This window comes from Lithobates pipiens, unplaced genomic scaffold (assembly GCF_037356315.1).
Source record: "Lithobates pipiens isolate NorthernLeopardFrog02 unplaced genomic scaffold, aLitPip1_a1.2 Scaffold_25, whole genome shotgun sequence".
Classification (NCBI taxonomy): Eukaryota; Metazoa; Chordata; class Amphibia; order Anura; family Ranidae; genus Lithobates; species Lithobates pipiens.
This window is the reverse complement of record NW_027507787.1, coordinates 46,692,594-46,708,477: the sequence shown is the minus strand read 5'-3', so window position 1 is coordinate 46,708,477 and position 15,884 is coordinate 46,692,594. Positions and strand designations below refer to the sequence as shown.

At 42.6% G+C, this 15,884-nt stretch overlaps 1 long non-coding RNA gene across 2 annotated transcripts in view; it reads left to right on the top strand.

Annotated features, from left to right (window-relative positions):
- The window catches only part of LOC143930260 (uncharacterized), a 177,912-nt gene that overhangs the window by 99,598 nt on the left and 62,430 nt on the right, over window positions 1-15,884 (top strand). Inside the window, exon 3 of one of the 2 annotated variants that reach the window (XR_013262742.1) lies at window positions 2,388-2,447. The exons of the other annotated variant lie outside the window; for it this stretch is intronic. This is a non-coding gene — a long non-coding RNA (uncharacterized LOC143930260). The remainder of the gene's footprint in view (window positions 1-2,387; window positions 2,448-15,884) is intronic. 2 annotated transcript variants of the gene reach the window in all.

Sequence of the window (15,884 nt, the reverse complement as noted above, 5' to 3'; positions counted from 1 at the left end):
TATATCTAAAAAAAATTACAGTCTGCTTATGTATGACCAACTATTATTATTATTATTATTATTCAAGATTTATATAGCGCCAACAGTTTGCGCAACGCTTTACAATATGAGGGCAGACAGTACACTTACAATACACATCAATACAGGAGAGCTTACAATCTAGAAAGTATAAAAGGGAAACGTTCCATGACCTGCTAGGAACCCTTTCTGGGTTTAGGCAGAGCCATAAATTGTGCATCTGGGACTTTTCTCCCTCTGCCAGACCATGTTGGGTTGTCACTTTCCAGCGCTTCCTCATCAACTATTGTAGACCACAGCCCTGGCATTGAGCTGGCTGGCTGTATCGGGGATTTGAGGTGCGGGGAATTAAAGTGGATGTAAATTCCAATAATTTTTTTTTTTTTTTAATGAAGACTTGTAATGTTTACAGTATAGGATTTAATTTCATCTGTACCCAATCTTACCACGAAGAGTTAATCCAGCTCTGAGCAATCCTCATCTTTTTTTTCAGTGAGATAAAAACAGACAGAGAAATACCAGTCTGTTCTTCCCCTGTGCTGTGAGTGACAGGTGATTTACATATCTCATGCAGAGCATGAGAGAGGCATTCTGTGTACTTCACAATTCACGCCCCCCCTCCCCTCTTCCTTCTCCAGCTCTCCCAGGATTGGCTGTCTTTCCTAGATTTTGACCATATGTTTCTTCATCATGGGATGTGATCCACAGAAGGAGCAAATTCATGGTGCAGTGAACTCACAGGACGGCCAGCAGAACACACACAGTCTAGTGATCTGGTTCAGGGGAGATGTATCTAGTCGGAGCTGGACAGAGGAGAACCCTCAGTAATCTGATTATTGTTATGGTGCATCGTGTGTGTCTTTTGATCACCAGTATGTGTTATGTGGAGAAGGTGTGGATGTCTCACTTTTCATAATTCTACCCAGTAAGGATGAATGAGCTCAAAGCTTACAGCCTACTCATATCACCTGACTGCTCCCACCAAGTCCCTACATGAGTCACCTGACTTCTCCCACCAAGTCCCTACCCATGTCACCTGATTGCTCCCACTAAGTCCCTACACGAGACACCTGACTGCTCCCACCAAGTCTATATTTTCTTGTACAAACATTATGCTGAATAAAGAAGTCATCCTCAGCCTGCCCCACGATGTATCTTCCCATCCCCACCTTTTGCCCAAATCATAGCTGTCTAATCATAACCCAAACATGTCCACTCTGTCATATTCCATATCCATCCACATGACACAAGAGTTGGTCAGAGAGAGTGCGGACATCATACGGTTGTTGGTCAGAGAGAGTGCGGACATCATACGGTTGTTGGTCAGAGAGAGTGCGGACATCATACGGTTGTTGGTCAGAGAGAGTGCGGACATCATACGGTTGTTGGTCAGAGAGAGTGCGGACATCATACGGTTGTTGGTCAGAGAGAGTGCGGACATCATACGGTTGTTGGTCAGAGAGAGTGCGGACATCATACGGTTGTTGGTCAGAGAGAGTGCGGACATCATACAGTTGTTGGTCAGAGAGAGTGCGGACATCATACAGTTGTTGGTCAGAGAGCGTACAGACATCAAACAGTTATTGGGCTGAGTATAATGGTCCGTCTGTCACCCTGCCCAGCCAGGCACACACATTTTCACTCCTCAGAGACAATAAAGCAGTCTTTGCATTTTGTTTTATTGAGGGGATATTAAACTTGCATAGGGATGGGGACGCATGAGATGTCCAGGTGGTCAAACATTGGAACATGGCCCTCTATATACATCCTGTATATACTCCATTTCTCCTCCTGTACATTGTTTCCTCTCTTCTGATTATTGCTCCATACTCCTCCTGTACATCGTTTCCTCTCCTCTCTTCTGATTATCGCTCCATACTCCTCCTGCACATTGCTACCTCTCTCTTTCGTTCTCCAGACTAGCTAGCATTGTAGGCCTAACACTGACTAAACAACACTGACAAAAAAAAAAAAAACACTGAACACTGACAAAAAAAAAGAAAAAACTGATTTTGTCAGGAGAATTCACCCTAATAAAGTTGTCTAAGTGGAGGGGAGTGTGTATTTATCAAATGATAATGAAATAGTAACACTGCAACCGTCTACTGACAAACGCCTAATAATGTAAAAAGTAATTAAGGCAAGTTCCTCTGAATCTATTGTCAATTGGAAAAAACAGGGAAAGGGGAAGATAGTTGGAAAGTAAACCCAAAGGGTCTGGAAGGATTCTTCAAGGAGGAACAAACTAGTTATAGGGAAATTAAATAGAATTCTTTATTAAAAAGAATTCCACCCACATTACATATACATTTATGAAAAGATACCTCCACCACAAAGTCTAAAATTATGATAATGTTCTCATTTAACAGGTGATCACCACGGATGAACCCCTCATTCAATCATCCTCCTACAGATATAAAGCCAGCTGGGTAAGCCTAAAGAATATAAACTAATGAATAGCTGCTAAAAAAAAAAAGTGCGTGGTGGGCACACTGTGTGCAGGGACATCTAGCTGACGTGTTTTTTAATTCGACAAGCGAATTTCATCAGAGCTAGATGAACAATGGATTACAGTCCACTAAATAGTAAAGCAATTAGTCTAATTAGCATCATAGTATTCCTTTAAGCCCACATTCATCAATTATATCAATATCAAGGTCCTCGGGTCCGGGTAAAGTTCACATATACATAAGAATATCACAAAATGACATAAGAAAATAAGAATATATAACAACTAATAAATTCTATGAAAACAGAAGAATACACTTCTAAAGGGATCTCCGAATGTTTCACTTTGTGATAATCGGGAGTGCCAGAAATGGCATACAGAGTTAACCCTTCAGTAACGGAATCCACTAAGAGTTTATAAATTTAGCTAATATCAGTGTTGGATCGTGTCCAAAACTTAGTGTTGGGAGACTACCTGAGAGAAGATGTAGAAGGGAAAGGATAATAAAGGAAAAAAAAGGGTAGAGACAGAGGAGAGAAAAAAGATTAACTAAGCCTTAATAAACAAGTCTGAAAAATTAAATCTGACCCAGCAGATTTAATTTAATTTATGAATTTAGTTTACGAATCCAAAAATACAGAAAGATTGCACTCCTTGTTTAAGCCTGAAGGTTGAAGGGCATTTAAAAGGTAAATCCACATTTTTTCCTTTTGATAGAGAATTCTATCAGTCATCCCTCCTAAGGGGCAAGTTCAATCTGTAGATACCTTTTTAACCTGAAGTCCACTTGGTTCACCCCCATGTACATTAAAAAAATGCAATGATGGGGGGAGCTCATCCTTTTTGATGATGCTCTGGACGTGTTCATAGATTCTGATCCTAAGCTGTCTCTTCGTTTTGCCCACATATTTTACCACAGGGACAGGTGATCACATACACACTGACTCAGCCAGGCCTAAAGCAAATGTCCTTCACAGGCAGGGACCCTGTGGTGTAGCTTTTTTTCCTTTAGAAATGTAATTTACAGGCATACTATAGACACCCCCCAGGTACGAAATTTAAAGGAATATTTCACTTTTATTGTTTGACTTTAAGCATTATTAAAATCACTGCTCCTGAAAAACGCCTGTTTGACAATAACTTACATATAAGCCTTTAAAATTAGCACTTTTGATTTCTCCCATAGACTTTTAAAGGGTGTCCGGCGGCTTTCGAATATGCTGCGAACACCCCAAATTGTTCGCTATTCGGTGAACGCCTGATGTTTGAGTATTCGACTCAAACATTGTGCTCACCCCTATTAAGCACTATGGCATTACTTTATAATTGATTAGAGTGGGTTTACATCCACTTTAATGTCTTGTGGCCACAGCAATATTCTTTGTAATGGTGCCTAGAATAACTGAAGAGGAGATGATAAATTGGTATTAAAATAGTGGTAAGTGATGCCTTTGATTTTATATAGGTAAACTTAAAAGAAGTATCACACGCTTTCATGTGCCGTTCCTCAGTCTGTGTGCAGTGAATGTCATTTTTATGTAGCTTTCAGCAACAAAAGAAGCCAAGATATGTTTTATTTTCTATATCACAGCATTTTATGTATTTCTCCTTTTTAGATGATATGTTTCTATTTTAGGGCAATGGGGAAGCTAAAGTACAATGTCTACATTTTTTTTTTTTTTAATTCAAGACTTCACTTTTTATAGTATACAAGAAAAACCTATCAAAAATACTTTTTCACTGATACTACACCTCTGCTTCCTTAACCACTTACAGGCCGGACCATTTTTCTGGTCAAAGACCAGACCACTTTTTGCGATTCGGCACTGCGTTGCTTTAACTGACAATTGCGCAGTCGTGCGACGTGGCTCCCAAACAAAATTGACGCCCTTTTTTCCCCACAAATAGAGCTTTCTTTTGGTGGTATTTGATCACCTCTGTGGTTTTTATTTTTTGCGCTATAAACAAAAATAGAGCGACAATTTTGAAAAAAACGCATTTTTTACTTTTTGTTATAATAAATATCCCCCAAAAATATATTTAAAAAAAAAAAAATTTTTTTCCCCTCAGTTTAGGCCGATGCGTATTCTTCTACATATTTTTGGTTAAAAAAAAAATCGCAATAAGCGATTGATTGGTTTGCACAAAAGTTATAGCGTTTACAAAATAGGGATAGTTTTATGGCATTTTTATTTATTAATAATTTTTTTATTTATTTATTTTTTTACTAGTAATGGCGGCGATCAGCGGTTTTTTATTTTTTACTTTTTTTTTTATTGTGACTGCGACATTATGGCGGACACATCGGACATTTTGACACATTTTGACACATTTTTGGGACCATTGTCAGTTATACAGCAATCGCTGCTATATAAATACAGTGATTCCTGTGTAAATGACACTGGCAGTGAAGGGGTTAACCAGTGGGTGGCAGTGTAGGGGTTAAGTGTTCCTAGGGGTGTGTTACTAACTGTGGGGGGCTGGGCTTTCATTTAGTGAACACTGATCTCTGCTCCAATCACATGGGCCAGAGATCAGCGTCACTAGTTGCTAGGCAAAATGGAGAAATGCTGTTTACTCGGCATTTCTCCATTCAGTCGTCCCGTGAGACGATCGTGGGTATGCCCGCAGCGATAGAGTCCGCGCGACCGGACTCACGGGGGTCCCGATCGGCGTGCTCGCAGGGCGGCATTGAAGATTGGACATACCTGTACGCCAATATGCCTGCCCGTGCCATGCTGCCAACTTACATCGGCGTGCGCTGGTCGGGAACCAGTTAAATACTCTCTATTTAAAGGGGATTTCCACTTTTGCAAAAAGAATGTCCTCCTTACAGACTGTTAAATTAATTGGTGTAATCGGTTAGTCATCTGGTCCTATGCTGCTTGTGCTTGCCAAGTAAAGTAAGCCTCAAAACTATGTAGGTGCCAACACGCATTAGATTACATATGTCTAACACAAGGCCCGCGGGCCGAATTCGGCCCTCCAGGCCTTGCAGTGTGGCCCTTGCGGCCTTGTAATGTGGCCCTTGTACACAGTTTTGCAGCTGAAAAGTGGCAGAACTCTATTCCATCACCTCCAGCTTTGTATGATCCCAATCCCCTCTCACTTTTAAACACAGAAGCACTCTTTACATAACACACCCCTGCATTTTGTACATAGCGCACCCCTGAACCCTGCACTCTGTATATAATGCATTCCTAAACCCTGCACTCTGTATATAACGCACACCTGAACCCTGAATCCTGTATATAATGCACACTTTAACCCTGCACTCTGTACAAAATGCACTCCTAAACCCTGCACTCTTGGACCCTGCACCCTGTACATAATGTACTCTTGGACCCTGCACCCTGTACATAATGTACTCTTGGACCCTGCACCCTGTACATAATGTACTCTTGGACCCTGCACCCTGTACATAATGCACTCTTGGACCCTGCACCCTGTACATAATGCACTCTTGGACCCTGCACCCTGTACATAATGCACTCTTGGACCCTGCACCCTGTACATAATGCACTCTTGGACCCTGCACCCTGTACATAATGCACTCTTGGACCCTGCACCCTGTACATAATGCACTCTTGGACCCTGCACCCTGTACATAATGCACTCTTGGACCCTGCACCCTGTACATAATGCACTCTTGGACCCTGCACCCTGTACATAATGCACTCTTGGACCCTGCACCCTGTACACAACGCACGCCTGGACCCTGCACCCTGTACACAACGCACGCCTGGACCCCGCACCCTGTACACAACGCACGCCTGGACCCCGCACCCTGTACACAACGCACGCCTGGACCCCGCACCCTGTACACAACGCACGCCTGAGTTTGGTACTCCTGCACCTATTCTGCCCCTGCTCAGGAAACCCCTAGCAACCTCTGTAGAAACTCTAGGGTTTCTTAGAACCCTGGTTGAGAAAGTCTGATTAGGATTGATGGCCCCATACATTATTTCAACTGTGTCTTTGCCCACTTTAGTTATTGGAACGGTTACCAGACTATGTATTTATTTCTATAAAAATACAAAAAAAAATTTTTTTTTATATATTTACAGTAAATAAAAATCTAAAAAAATCTTTAATGTAATTTAAATTTGTACCCAGCTGCATCATTCCGGTACCGTTATTTAGAGCCGGTGGTTGGCTCTCTTGTAAAGGCCATCTAGCCGTTGAATTGCTTTTACATGCAGCAGGAGCGCCCCCCCCCCCCTAAAGGTTTTTGTTCAGACGCTTGGCATGGTCCAACGCTGTCATTATCAGGAAACCCATCCTGAGAAATGACATGCAGCTGCCACTGAAGCACATATGCATAGACGACAGTAGCTTCAAAAAAGGCTTCAGGTGATCAGCACCCAGTGGTGGCTGGTGTTTTTTTTTGGGGGGGTGGCAGTGGCAAACAACCACCCAAACCCCCCCCTTTCGGGCAGCCGGCGGCACCACTACCCCACCCTATCTGCCGGTCGATCCGATGTCCTCATCTCAAGAAGGGCAGCTTTCGCTGTGCGTCTCCTTTCTCCTCCTCCTAGGCACGAAGCATCCAATAAGATCGCCTGATGTTTTGGCCAATCGGGAAATGGGTCTGATTTGGCAGAGATGATATTTAATGTTAAAATAGCGAATATTGTCGCACAACTGGGTGGGATCTGCACCCCGAGCCCACCCTTTTTTTTTTAAGCCTATTAGAGCCTCTGGTTTTAATCACATGCTTCAAAATAACACACGCCCCCCATTGGAGTCCATAGTCCGGCGCCCTGTATGTAGATCATGGGGTCGGGCGAATGGATGGGGGGGGCGGCACCCGTGTTCCCTTAATGGATGGAACACCACTGTCGGCACCACTCACCAAGATGGGGGGAAAAAGGTTGGAAACAGAATTTTCTAAATAAAGCATGGCAGTTGATGATTTACAGTGCTATAGAAAACAATGTCATTAAGTTAGGGGTTCTTATCTACTTCAAGGCTAGGTTTACACTTGCGGTCGGTTGAACAGTATTTGTTACCACCCCCTCCAAACTGCAAAGGCAGCCAAACAGGGGTTTACACATGCCATAGGTGCAATGTTTTGCATTGTGGCACGGCAGTACTGGCCACCAAAAGCAATCTATTCCAGTAAATGGGGCTGTGGTACTGGCTTTTAGGGATTAAAACAGGTGCTAAAAATGCCTTCTCAGCACCTGTTGAGTTTAAGAACTTAGTGCAATTATGGCAGATCAGCATGTGTTTCTCTGTACTTGCAAGGTTTTCAAAAGATGATATGTGGGGTAATGTGCTGCAAAGATTTATTGCTTATATACTCTGTATATATTTTTGTTTTGCCTTGGCATACATTTTAAAATATATATAAACCCTCACCTTGAAAAACAGTGATCACATTCCCTCTGTTCTCACCCGCATAAAAGCTGGGGAAGGAGAAATTGCAGTACACTGATCTTCCCAGTGAATGGCTGTGCAGTTTTAGCAGTGCTTTTTGACTGCTAGAGGGGCTGTATACAGTGCTCCCAAACGTCCCCAAAGATGCCGCTTGCGGGACTTTTTGTAACGTCCCGCAAGTGCACTGCCCCAGTGTAAAAGCACTCAGACTTTCAAACTGGGGTGGCATGGGAGGCGATTTTTTGCGCTAAAACGCCTGAAAAACGCCTTCAGTGTGAAAGGGGTCTTATTCTGGTCAGTTTTTTTTATAGCAAATCAGAGGACCTGGCAGGAACTCCAGGATTTTCACACAAAGGAAGCAATACCGAGGGAACAGGATACTGTTTTATACAAGCAGGCACATTACAGGAATATGAAATATTTGGTTTGCATATTCTTTAGCCACTTCAGCCCCGGAAGGATAGCTAAAAGCCAGTTTGGCCGTACTTCTCCTGTGGATCACAGGAGCGCAGTTTGTTCTGCACTCCTGTGACCCATTTTCAGCCAACAGGTTGAAGCCTGCTGTCTGCTGATGTGACAGAGCCAGTCCAGGCTAGGGAAAGATGGGTGGGATCCACCCAGGAGCCTGGACCGGCACCTGGCCCAGCCTCGCAGCAAACTGCAGAGAGCCTTATTCAGGCATTCCCACCTCCCTCAACAGCCCAGCACTCCATAAGTACGGGGGGCAGAGCAGACAGAGGTGACTGACAGTAACCAGCTTTGTGCAGGAAACTTTGAGATCCGAGCGATCAGCGGTGTTTGATTGCTCAGTTCTCAGTCTCAGAGCTGGCAGGGGACAGATGCAGCATCGGATTAATTCCGCATCCACTTAGGCGAGTATGATTCTTCAAAAAAAAAAACATTCCCAGACTTCTCCTTTAACTGTTAATGGAAAATAAGAATGTATCGCTGTTTTATACTTGGTCATAACCCCGCATCTCTAACTTCACCTGTTGCCCAATAGTGCACAATCTCCATTCTGGAAGGATGGAGACTGGGCTTCCCTTACAGAGATTGGAGTTTTGCAGAATTTAGAAGATTTTGGGAAGGCGAGCAGTGAAGATCTAAGGGAGCAAGGGACAGCTAAATGTCACCTATTACAAAAGTGTGGAGGGAGCAGGATGAGAGAAGAATTGCTGCACGTATCGTTTTATGTGTCATAGTTTACGTCGTATTGAGAAACCATGTCTGTGACATTTCCTGCCTTCGTCTGCAAATTGTAATACAGACTAGCAGAAGGGAAATAAAATTGTCATTGGCTGACTCTGCCATAACTCCGGCTTCTGGCAGCTGTGTATGTGAAAGCTGCCATGACTGGGGTTTTCAGTGGCTGAAGGTTCTCAAGTTGCTTTCACTATTTTCTTTGTGGCCTGTGGTTGCAGTCCTCTAAGTCTAATTAAATTCATGGCCGGTGCATATGTGTTTTTGTTGGAAGAAGACAGGCTTGAGCCTCCACTACTGCTTGGTTTCTGTATTTACCTGGCAGCAGGATATGTTTGGTTTAGCAATGTTCTGCGCTCTGTAGCATTGTCCCCTCCAAAGTGACTGTTATTTTTAATTTGTTGAATCCTTTATTTAAATATAAATTTTTTATTTTTGTATTTTAAAAAATTGTTTGTCTGCTAGTTCCCATGTAATCCTATATGGATTTCCAGTACACCGCAAGTTGTTCTACAGTAAACTTAGCAGTGCAGCTTCTGGCTTTTCAGTAGTGAAAATTGCAATGTAGAACTGAACTTCGGAGCTTTGTTGTTACCCTGAGATGACATTTGTTGGCAGTAATTCCCTACATCACCCTGATCCCTACACAAAGCGGTAGTAAACCAGTAATCTTTATTATAAGCTTACCTGTGAGTACAAGTGTCCAAGCAGAGTTTACTACCGCTTTAACAATTTTACCGACATCTCTTTTTTTCTTTTTTTCTTTTTTTTTTAGGCAGTCATTGGTTTTTAGGCCTCCTTTCACACTGATCAGTTTTTCTTCCACTTTTGCCTTACCAAAATCTGAAGAAAAATGCATGACCATTAAATCCTATGTAGCTCTTCACACTGGTCAGTAATGTTTTTAAAAGTCCTGCATGCTGCATTTTTTGTGCATGTTTTCTTTGCGATAAAAAACGCACCAAAAACGCACCTCCACATTGAAATGAGTGGAAACGCATACAAACACGGCATGCGAGTATGTTTTGCTATGTGCCCCTCATGGGAGGAAACCTCTGACAGTTGCATCAATTGTTGGTATCTCTCTACCATCCCCTTGCTTTGTACATATGAGGCATAACTGGTGTCATTCTTTTGTGAGCCATTTATATGAATAAGTGTCTTGCCATCAATGACTGTACGAGAATATTGGCTTAAAGAATAAGTTCACCTTTGGGAATATGTTGCATGTTCCACCGGTTTTTAGTGTGGAACATGTAATATGCTGCAGCTGCTGCCCGAACCCCCTCCCCGTGACAGCAGTATGGGGAGAAGTTCCCTGTACTAGCTGTCAGTTTTTTAAATCGGTACAGCTGTGTGGGGCTCCGCCCACAGGGCCACGTCATTCATTCATTCACAGAGTTCTGTGAGTGAGTGAACTACAAGTACTGATATCCTTTCTGACTGTCAGCTTGTAGTTCTCAATGATTCATTGATTCATTGAGCACACATATACACTGTCAGTGTGCAGGAGACCTGCATTGCACCAGTGATCTGCTAATTACTAGTGCAATGCTTTACAGGCTCCAAAAAAAAAAATGCACAATTTTTTTTTACCTGGAAAAAAAAGTCTTTATTTTTTTTAAAGTGAACGCATCCTCTAATTTGTATTTGCGTGTTTTGAGGCATGGGGCTCAGTACCCCCTTGTACCCCTGTTTAAAAAGAACAGTCATCAGGCGTTCGAAAACAAACATTGAGATCTACCTTTTGATACTTGTGTTTTCTGAACCTAAACCATTTGACTGTCTTTACCAAATGCTGTTTTTATGTTTATTAAGTGTTTTATGCATGACAAACCACTTTATAGATATGACTCCTAAAAGATCTCATTATTGTCACATGCATTACCTTTCTATGATCAGGTCTTTTGCATTACTACTCCTTCCACTCTACTGAAGGTAAATACTCTACCAAATATTCATCTCATGGTGCTTTGGATGTAAGTGCCCCAGGAGAGCCTGGCCTACTCTTCTAATGTGTGAGCAAGGGGCAAGTATATTTCGAGTCTGCGGTACAGCCATGTCACGTCATTCACACACACAGTTCACACGTTTAATAAGAACCAGCTGACAGTGACACAACTAGTGAGTTTACAGCTGCTGACTGCTGTAGTTGGAATCAGCAGAAATGAGAACCTTTGTATGCACAAGTGCCAAGAGGCAGATGGTTGCTCTCTCAGGATGCCGTTTCATCTTGTGAAGTGGGTGTACATTACAAATATATTTACATAGGGTGCTGTATATCTGAGCCTAAGGAACTGCAGTATGTGGCAGCAATAGAGACCAAGGAACAGAAAAATGCAACTCTGTTGTGTACAGTATACAAAGAGAAGGCTTGGACTGTGCCTCTACAATGAACTTTGTCTAATCCAGGCCAACGGGTTCCTACATTTTGCATTTTCTGCTAATCTTTCTCAGTTTAGGGTAAGGCCTGATTCACACCTATGCATTTTTAGTGCCTTTTGCATTTTGTAAATTTTCATTACAGTCCATTTAACATTGTTTCCTATGGAACACGTTCTGTAGTACAAATCTGCAAAATGCAAAAAGCACTAAAAATGCATAGGTGTGAATCGGGCCTCATTCCACTTTTGTGGGCAAAAAAAATAATATAACATATACAATTGCAATACAAGTCATATTATAATTGAATGTTATTAAATACTTTTCCTTTTCAATCTGTAGCTTTGTAGTTTTCTGAAAATGCAATCGGTGGCAGCCCAACCCCCCATCCATGCATCCAGCCCCCTGATCTACATGCAGATGCATTGGATACCAATGGGAGGGGGTTTGTTTTCTTTGAAGCACCAGATGCTCTATTAGGCTTCAAAAAAAGGGTGGCCTCAAGCCCACCCAGTTGTGTGACAATAGCCAATGAATATTCGCTATTGTAACACTGATTCTCCTCCCGGCCAATCAGGAAGCGAGTTATGAGACCTGTCACCCCATTGCTGTCCATCACACGACCCAAAAAAATAAAGCCCACCAGCTGCCACTGAATGCAATATGGCTACCTGGAGGTGTTCTGTACACAGAATGTGTATAGCACGCCCCCAGAAAAGTCATCTCCTGCTTTGGTGAGCCTGTGATTGGCTCACCAAATTTCCCAGAAGTCTGCACTAAGTCAAATTTCAGGCATCACCAGGAACATGCTTCCAATAGGAACATGTCTGAAGGGATGCAGATTGCAGTTTTCCTCAATAATGCCCTGCCAGGTGCACAGCTGATTGATGATTATGAAACCATTCCCATTACATTCATTTAGAGCAGGGATATGCAATTAGTGGACCTCCAGCTGTTGTAGAACTAAAAGTCCTATGAGGCATAGCAAGACTGACAGCCACAAGCATGACACCCAGAGGCAGAGGCATGATGGGACTTGTAGTTTTATAACAGCTAGAGGTCTGCTAATTGCATATCCCTGATTTAGAGGAACAAAAAGTGATTTATTTAGAATAACAAAAGGTAGGAATCTGCAACAAAGGTTGTTATACTCCTTGGGATGTACTACGATCACCCAGAGGGGAGTGTTTTTTTTCTCAACAAAAGTGGAGTTGCGCTTTAAGGCTGGCTCTACTATAAAGTACTATTCTATTTTCTTGTACAATGTTTTCCTTTAGATTTACCAAAACCATATAATATGAGGTCAAACCCAAATCCCTTCAATTATTAATGTATTCAGGCAGGCCACACGGTTCGATTGTTGTAAGACCGAGCGTCTGATTTTTGTCAAAAGCACTTGTGCAGTATTTTGTCTAGCATACGAACTATCCGCAAATTGTCGTTTTGACAAACACGAAGGTGGTGACGTACTATGAGAGTATAAAGAGGAAGTTCATTTCTCAAGTGCCACAATCTGGGCCCCTTCTGCTAATTTCGTGTTAGTAGAAGTTCGTACAATTCTGGTGAGCGATGATTTTCAGATCGTACAAAACGAATGCCTTTTAAAATATGTTTGGCATAACAACATCAGTATCATCTGCAAAGCAGCTTCATTATTATCCCATTAAAGAAGATGAGAATATGCGCTGCATTTCGACATTTCATCAATTGCCACGTCACAAATATTAATTCTAGATTACGAACTGTAGTTTACAAGACCGAACTCTTCCGGCTCGTTCCCTGATTCTGACCATGCATGTTTGTACTTTCGACTTTTGTGTGACGATTTCTGTACTGACCATCTGAAAATCAGATGTTGAGTTCACCTCGGACAAACATTTTCTAGCCTGCACATCCAGCTTTTGTCTGACAAAAAAGTGAAATCGGCTGTCGTAAGCATCGTACTAACGATCCAAAAATCCGCAGACAGCTCGTCTTACGAATTTTCCCTTCTGATTTTCGTACTGTGTGTACGGGGCCCAATGTACAAGCTGAGCTGTCCAAAAACCCAGTGATCAGGACAATGATTCAGCCCAACTTGGGAGAATTCTATAATGTTTGTGCCATAGCAATCATTTGCTTTTCTGAGCGACTCTGCAATCCAGCTGTTGGTGACATTGTCATGTGTCTTAGGTAGTGCTGTATGACAGGTAAGGGTCAGTTTTGTTTAACACAGGTTTGTGGCTCTGCTCTCATGCCAAAGATTGTGTTGTCCTTGATATGATACAACATGGATTACCTTTGGTTTAAAGGGGTTGTAAAGCTTAGGATTTTTTTTTTTTTTTTACATAAAAATAACAAACATGTTATACTTGCCTGCTCTGTGCAAAGGTTTTGCACAGAGCAGCCTCGATCCTCCTCTTCTGGAGTGCTCAGACGGTGCTCCTGGCTCCTCCCCTTAATCAGGTGCCCCCATGGAGAGCCGCTCTCCATGGGGGCACCCGTGTGCGGGCTTTCCTGAGTCCTGCTGCAGCGTCTATTGACACAGACAGCAGGATTCGGCCCTGCCCCTTGCTCCCATGACACTGGATTTGCCAATGGCTCCTGCTGCTATCAATATGTCCAATGAGATGAGAGCTAGCAGCTGAAGGCACTGGGCTTGTGCACAGCACTGGAACGAATGGGCTTGAGTAAGAAAAAGGGGGGGGGGGGGGTCTTGGGGGTGTGCTGCAGCAAAGAAGGTTTTTCACTTTAATGCATAGAGACTTTACAACACCTATAATTTTAGGTAGGTTATGTTTAGCCGAAAAAGCTTATTTGTAAAGGACAAATTCACTTTTTGTTTTTTTAAATCTGTTGATGTTAGAAACGCATAACGTAATAAAACAAAGGTAAACAAACAAGACACAATTAAATTACATCTTGATGATGCAACCTATATTAGCAAACAATTACATGAAGCAAGGTTAGGTCAGAGAATGGTGGTGGCCCATCCATGAGGGGCGCAGGAGTGCCACCCCCTATTCCAAGCGTCCGGCCTCTAATATACATGCAGGGTGATGGGCGGATGCATGCATGCAATTCAATGAGGGTTTTTTTTTTTTTGAAGCACGGTATTAGAGCTTGAGGCTCTAATTTACTTAAAAGAAAAAAAAAAGAAAAAGGTGGGCTCGGGGTACAGAGCACTGCGCCCTGAACCCACCCAGTTGTATGACAATACCAAATTAATATGCGCTTTTCTCTTCCTGACTCTCCTCCTGGCCAATCGGGAAGCGGGTCTTAAGACCAGATTGGGCGAGAAGAGAAGCGATCACATGTTGAGGGAATCCACCGAGGAAGCTGCCATGAAGCCAGAGACTCGGGGTGAAGCCACCAAGAAGAAAGCCGCCGCCGAGGAGGAGGAGACGCAGGACGGAGTTGAAGCTGCTAGAAATGATAAGCGCGGGACTGGTGGGGGGGGGGAGGGCTGTAAGAGGGTGGCGATGGGTGTCTTGTTTGCCGCCCCCCCCCCCCAAAAAAAAAATATACAGCACCAGCCGCCACTGGTTGCACCTAAATGATAACTGGGTGCTGCTCCTATTGATAGACATGAGTATCCTATAATAAAACAAGTATGTAAGAGACTATAATCTCATATATATAATGCATCAGGAAGATCAATCAGGCTGAGTGTTTTATAGTGTCTTCACAACATTTCCAGGGCGGTCGAGGGCTCCTCTAATCACTTGCGCCACACCTTATGGTATTTTTTGGGGCAGCCCCTATTCATGTATTTACCTTTTGTACAGCGATAGACTACTGACAAATCACTTATAGCAAAAACTACATTATTCCATCTTCCCCAGCCCCCTAACCTAAACTAACCTAGAAATCCCCCAGCTAACTGCCCATTTACCTCAGTAATAGTCATGCCTGCACAGTGTGCCCTCATACACTTGTGTAGAGCCATATGTGTATTTTACTAATTTGACTTGGTCCACTATCTGGAGTTGATCAGCCTTGGGAAAAGCATATTACATATCGCGTAGTAAAGCGCTTCGCAAACTGTTGGTGCTATATAAATTCTGTAGAATAATAATAATATGTCTGTAAATACAAAGTTGTGATCAAACCCCTGGAGCAGTATTGGAATATTTCTGTATGTATAAATGTGAGTTAGGGACCTTCTTCGATTGTAAGCTCCTTGAGGGCAGGGACTGATGTGAGTGTACAATATATGTGTAAAGTGCTGTGCAAATTGACAGTGCTATATAAGTATCTATAATTAATCATTTCAAGGAGCTGGGATTGCTTGGTGACATTGCCTGTACTCTGGATGATGGACCATGTAAATATTATATGTTTTAGTACTGCATGAAGCCCCTGAGATGGCCAAGTGAATGAGAGAGCAGGTAAAACCTAAAGAATGATTTCTGGTTATTGACAGACTTGGCAGTTTACTGCTCTGAATGTAAAGAGACACACATGTGAAGGG